This window comes from Galeopterus variegatus, unplaced genomic scaffold (genome assembly GCF_000696425.1).
Source record: "Galeopterus variegatus unplaced genomic scaffold, G_variegatus-3.0.2 Scaffold5414, whole genome shotgun sequence".
Taxonomy (NCBI): Eukaryota; Metazoa; Chordata; class Mammalia; order Dermoptera; family Cynocephalidae; genus Galeopterus; species Galeopterus variegatus.
Genome location: NW_007731525.1, coordinates 83176 through 90116, shown reverse-complemented (window position 1 = coordinate 90116; position 6941 = coordinate 83176). Strand labels below are relative to the sequence as shown.

The 6941-nt window shown below is 36.8% G+C and overlaps 1 pseudogene; it reads left to right on the top strand.

The window, feature by feature from the left end:
• Positions 1–1609: 1609 nt before the first annotated feature.
• Positions 1610–2562, top strand: LOC103604820 (annotated as a pseudogene).
• Positions 2563–6941: the final 4379 nt, after the last annotated feature.

Below are 6941 nucleotides of genomic sequence, written 5' to 3'. Positions count from 1 at the left end.
GAAATTGTGGAATTTTCAATTTGCTTGCCAAACTACTAGGAAATTCTATTTTATAAGATTCATATCACCTCCACATCACTATCCCCAAATTCATTTACTTTTTCAGTTGAGTTCTGATACAATCAAGTGATTACCTTTTGTATTCACTTCATTTTTCTAAGCGGCTGATTTATCAGTTTTTTCATTCTACTGCTTTAGTTTTGTGCTGGTACATTTTCTGACAGCAAACCTATAGCTTGTTAAGAGCGATTACTATATGTACTTACTGTATCAGAGCCATAACAAAGGAGAATTTAGTCCCATTGATAAATTAAATTTTGTCTTCAAAAGCATGCCTGCCCTCAAACTTAGAATATGAGTTACAAATGAGAAGTCCTTGTTCATATTTAGCTCTCATGCATTATATGTCAAAGTTAAAATAAGCAATTGCAAATTACAGAGACAGAATAAAGACATTCTATCATTTTGGTAGTTGTAGTGAGGAAACCATGAAAGAAAGAGAGCTCATATATCAACAGTATTGCTGTTGTATAGTTATTGAACTTTCATAAGCAGGAGTCCCCAAGTGATTACTCTGTGCTGAAGGTCAGGACTTATTATATAAAGTATCCATCAAAGCCAAGATGATGGAGCATAAGTAGCTTCTGTGTGATTAATACATACCAGAGCCCAAAGCAAAGGAGATCAGGAAAAGCAGTGGGTATTATTGATAGAGTGAACCTCAACTCTCAACAAGGTAAAATATTCATTCAGCCAACAACCTATTAAGCTGCTTTAAAAAAATACTTTTATGCCCCAGCTGAAGACCTAATGTGATATGATGACACAATTAGAAAATTCATTCATATTGTTGTTTGTTTTTTTTGTGTGTGTGTGTGTGTGTGTATGTATGTTTGTGTGTGAATTGATTCATTCACCTTAAGCTCCCTCCAATAAGTGAAAACATGTGGTATTTCTTTTTCTCTGCCTGACAACAACAACAACAACAAAAAAAAAAAAAAAAACCGGGGGGGGGAGAAAGATATAACAACCACAATTATTATTATTTTTTTTGAAGTTCTTACAACAAGCAAATGGAGGGGACACACTTGGATGGGAGGGGGGAGAGGGAGGAGGGAGGGAGCTTTCGGTGATGGGACATAATAATCAACGACATTGTATATTGACAAAATAAAAATAATTTAAAAAAAGAAAGAAAATTCATTCATAGAGTTCAATGAGAGATATTTTCTTGAATTAAAACATTGTTATTTCTTAAAAGGGACCAAATTATGACAGTCTTATAATCAAAAGATAGGATTTTATTTCATCTAGAAGACCCCTTGAGTTCAGTTGAAAAATTATACTGAAGCTGCTATAGGTTCAATTAAGAAGGAAACATGTAAATAATGCTAATCCAAGAATCTGCATGTAGTTTTTCTTGCTCATCGGTTCTTTCCCTATGTGCTGTGTGTCTGTATGTCTTCCTGACTGTCTGTCTTAGGGTAGCCAGATTTAGCAAGACTGATAAATTGGATCTCATCAAAAAGACAAACTGGATCTCTGCTCCTCCCCACTTCACAGACAGCCCCATCCTCTTGCACAGTGCCAGCCACATCCCCAAGACACAATGGTAAAGACAGGAGTAAAACGATTTAGCTGTATTAGGGACCTGGTCACCAGGGCTGCTTTTAATTCCAGCAAAGTGGATGTCGTTGCCATCGGTGACTTCTTCATTGATCTCAACTACATGGTCTACATGTTCCAGTATGATTACACCCATGGCAAGTTCCATGGTGCAGTCAAGGCAGAGAACAGAAAGCTGGTCATCACCATCACCATCTTCCAGGAGCGACATCCCACCAACATCAAATGGAGTGATACTGGTGCTGAATATGTTGTCTTTACTATGTTGGAGAAGGCTGGGGCTCAAAAGGAGCATCATCTCTGCCCCTTCTTCTGACACCCCCATGTTCATGATGGGTGTGAAACATGAGACCTATGAAAACACCCACATGCATCATCAGCAATGCCTCCTGCACCACCAACTGATTAGCTCCCTGGCCAAGGTCATCCACGACAACTTTGGCATCATGGAGGGATTCATGATCATAGTCCACACTGTCACTGCCACCTAGAAGACCATGTATGGCCCCTCCAGGAAACTGTGGGGCGACGGCCATGAGGCTCTCCAGAACATCATCCCTGCATCTACTGGTGCTGCCAAGGCTGTCGGCAAGGTCATCCCTCAGCTGAATGGGAAGCTCACTGGCATGGCCTTCTGTGTCACCACTGTCAACACATCAGTTGTGGATCTGACCTGGAGAAAGTTGCTAAATGTGAAGACATCAAGAAGATGGTGAAGAAGGCATTGGAGGGTTCCCTAAAGGACATCCTGGACTACACTGAGGACCAGGTTGTCTCCAGTGACTTTAACAGTGATGTGCACTCTTTCATCTTCTATGCTGGGGCTGGCATTGCCCTCAATGACCACTTTGTCAAGCTCATTTCCTGGTATGACAATGAATATGGTACAGCAACAGAGTGGTGGACCTTACGGTCCACCTGGCCTCCAAAGAGTAAGAGCCCCTGGGACCACCAGCTCCTGCGAGAGCATGAGAGGAGAGAGGCCCTCAGCTGCTAGGGAATCCCACCCCAACTCAGTCCCCCACCACACTGAGAATGTCCCCTTGTTGACAGTTTCCATCCCAGACCCCCTGAAGGGGGAGGGGACTAGGGAGCCCTACCTGTCATGTACCATCAATAAAGTCCCTTGTATGCAAAAAAAAAAAGACAAAACTTCACTCTTCAAAAGAAAGTGTTAAGGAAATGAAAGGACAAGCCACAGGGTGGGACAAAAACTTTGTAAATAGAAGGCTTGTATCTAGAAAAACTTTGTCTGATAGAAGGCTTGTATCCAGGATATACATATATACTCATATGACCTTACATATACATACACATATATAAACTCTCAAAATTCAATAATAAAAATTCCAATAATAAATGACTAGAATATTTGAACACTTACTTCACTAAAGAAGACATACAGATGGCAAATAAGCACAAGAAAAGATGTTCAACATCATGAGTGATTAGGGAAATGCAAATTTAAAAAACAGCAAAGAGATTTCAGTCAAGAGGAACCCAAGCATTTGTGACAACTGCATGTAATTTGGTATTCTAGATGGAATCCAAGAACAGAAAAATGACATTTGGGAAAAAACTAAGGAAATCTAAATAGAGTATGGACTTTAGTTGATGATAATGCCTCAATATTGATTCATTAATTGCAACAAATGTATCATATTAATGTAAAGTGCTAATAATTGGAGAAACTGGGTATAAGGTACAGGGAAACTCTCTGTATCATGTACTCAAATTTTGTGTGAATCAAAACTGTTCTAAAAAAATGAAATGAAACACACACATACACACATACACACACCCTATTAGAATGTCTAAAATTAAAAAGACAGACTATACCAAGTGTTGATGAGGATGTAAAGGAATTAGCACTCTCATAAACTGCTGTCAGGAATGTAAAATAATACAACTTTGTAAAACAATTTGGCAAAACAAATATCTGAATAAGAAAAAGCTTGTATCCAGAATATATTTAAAAAGAAAAATGCTTACAACTCAATAATAAGACAAACTCCTTAAAAAACGGGCAGAAAATTCTAACATACACCAAAGAAGGTATATAAATGACAATAAGCACATGAATAGATACTCAACATCATTACCCATTCAGCAAATACAAATTAAAACCACAGTAAATTACCACTACACTGCTAAAATGACTAAATTTTATTTATTTATTTATTTTTAAAATTTATTTATTTTGATTGACACATTGTAGTTGTAATTATATGTCATTGGCCACTCCTAACTGCAAGGAAGTTACGATGTCACCTCCAACACTGTAAAGATTCTCTCGGAAAGGAAGAAGAGGACTACGGATATTAACTGGATAGCTAGCAGTCCCACCCTCAGGCATACTCATATAAGCCAAGTAAGGGACTTTAGTTCACCATAAAAGCACTGGAAATTCATTGAAGAGTTCTAAGCAGGGCTTGTGGAGCATGGTGAAAGATGATCAGATTTGCAATTTAAAAATATTACTGTGGCTACAATATGGAGAATACTTTGAAAAGGAGACATGTTTTATATAGGGAGATTAGCAGGGGTAACCTTTCAGCAGTCCCACAGAAAGATGACTAAGAATTCTAGAAATGAGGGTGGAGAGAAGTATATGTAATCAAGAGATATTATGGAGGTAAAATCAAAAGATCACGGTGATGTTTTGATAACTGATAGGTAAGAGAAAGGGAGGTATAAAAGGCGGGGTACAGGTTTTCAGTTTACCAAGCTGAATGGACAGTGGTATATCTCCTATGACATGGACACCAGGTTTGGGACAGAAAATCATGAGCTTGTGCTTGGACATATTGAGTATGAGATTCCTTGAGATGCTATAAATTTAAGACAAGTAAGTCAGTTGGAAAGTTGAAGTTAAGCCATGTGAAATTACTAATATCAAATACTTTGAACTGCAAAAGGCAATTTCTATGGTTGTATCAAATAAGTGTTTGGAGTTCCTGTCCAGCCAAGAATGATATCATTGCTTTTACAAAAAAAGCAAACACTGAATATTTTTCAAGCAAAATTATGACTATAACCTCACTTCATACTATAGAGCCATTTATGAATAGTATATGAATTTCAAGGTTGCACAGAATGTGAAATTCTCTTGATGCATCATGTGTCTTTGGCAGTAGTTATTAATCATTTTCTTTCAAAACAAATTAAAGTAATTATGATCCATTATAGTAGTTAATATAAAAAATAAAGGAATTTGGAAAAGAAGCAATTCATTTTTGGAGATTTGCCAAGAAATCTTCAAGTATGACTCATGGTTGCTCCTCTGAGATCAGCTAACTGCTCTACAAGTCAAACCCCAGCTTCTGAAACTCTAATCTATCAAATTCTTTCTGTTGTTATATCGTTTTGTTTAAAATGTTACCAATTACCATTCAGCTGTAGGTCTGAAAATTCAAACTATTCTTATCTAATGACCAATCACAGAACAAGAATAGGTTTCAAGAGATGTTTAATGAACAAGAAAAACAAATGTATGACTCTTACTAAACCAGAAGCATGAACTTTGATCTATAAATATGCTGTTTTCATTATATTGTCAAGAATAGAAAAAAATATTATGTCACGTTTTGAAAATCAGATTCAAGTTGTAATATTTGCTTCCCTCTAGTGCAACTAGATTATTCTATATAGTGCTCCAGATTATTGCATTTTCGTCATTAAAACTCTCCAAAATTGCCACCATAAAAAATCAAATATATTGTTTATAGTGTAACCAACAACTTCCATTTGAGTCATCCTTAAAACAATTTATGTTATACATCAACAGAAATTATTTGTCATACTATGTCAGGGAAGACTTGAATTTCTCTGAGAAGTTCTCTATCTACCATTCTATAATTAACAAATAGAATTATCAAACCAAAGAGATAATACTATGTAATAATATATATAATTCTTTTTGCCATTGTGTTAAGCAACATAAACATTTAATAGGACAAGACTGAAAATCTGGGTATCTGGGTTTTGTTTCTAGCCTGATTGGCTTTTTTCATCGATAAGTCTTTTACACTGTCAATAAAAATGAAAAGAACCGATTAATTGACAACTAAATTTCCCTCCATTTCAAAAATTCAGTGACACCCTGAAAGTCTGCAAAAATAGGAAAAGATAAACTTAAGATTATTATATTAGTACCATTTTTCTATAACTTTTCCACCAAAACAACTCTAACGGCAAAGATGAGGGTGCACATCTGTCCTCCATCACCATCCCATGGGTTGGTCTGCAGCATAGCCTTAAGCAAGAATTTTTTTATATTTCTAGTTTTATCTTTAAATCCATTTTCCATTGCATTCCATACCATATGTGTATTGGATTTAATATAAAAATAATTTGTTTTCTAAACCTCCAAGCACAATGAACACTCTAGAAAGATCTATTATATTTATTGAGTGACATTGAATATTCCCCGTAGACCTCCTTATAATCAAAAGCCTGATTTGATTATACAAGCAGCAGAGAAAAGGGATCTAGGCAAGGTTTGAAAACTCAAGTTTCAAATATATACAAGCAGCAGAGAAAAGGGATCTAGGCAAGGTTTGAAAACTCAAGTTTTATAAGTCCTGGGCAGAAACACAAGTGAGTGGCATAGAGTAGCAATGCAGTAGGTTGTGGAGGAGATGATAGCAATCTAGATGACCTAAAGGAACAGTCATTACTTAGCTCCATCCAGATTGTTGTCCAAATATTCTTATTCTTCAAGGGAGGTAAAAAGATGGAGTTTATATGAAATTTCTACTCTTTTTAAAACACCATGTGTACAAAATAAAACAAGTCAGCTGGCTACGTGGTGCAGCCCAAAGGCTGCTGGTTTTGCAGCCTTGGTTCTAAAGCCTGCTCCAGGGAATTAGTCCAATTATACAGAAGAGAAAGAATCTCCATGGAGGACTGAGTGTGAAAACATTTTCAAATGGTCAGAATGAAGGCTATGGACTTCTGAGGGCAACAGTGGAATGTCCTTCCTTTCAGTAAGATCATTAAAAGCAGAAACGACATCAATTTTTCACAATCATTATGGGCAGCTTAGCCTGTAGGCAGAAGGCTGGATCAGACGAGCTCTGGAGACTGACTTTCAGGATGATGGGAGTCACACATTTTATGTTAGCATTTAACCTTGGAATAATGACAAAACATTTGAAAACCAAGTCAAAAAGCTATGACATATAAATGAAATACATTTAAAAGCTGCACGAGTAAATTCCACGTAGAGAACTATGGTATGGTTGCTGCAACGTTTTCCACTCATGGGAGAGAGATGAAGAGGAGCAGCTGCTGACATTCAGAGGCTGGTCTGG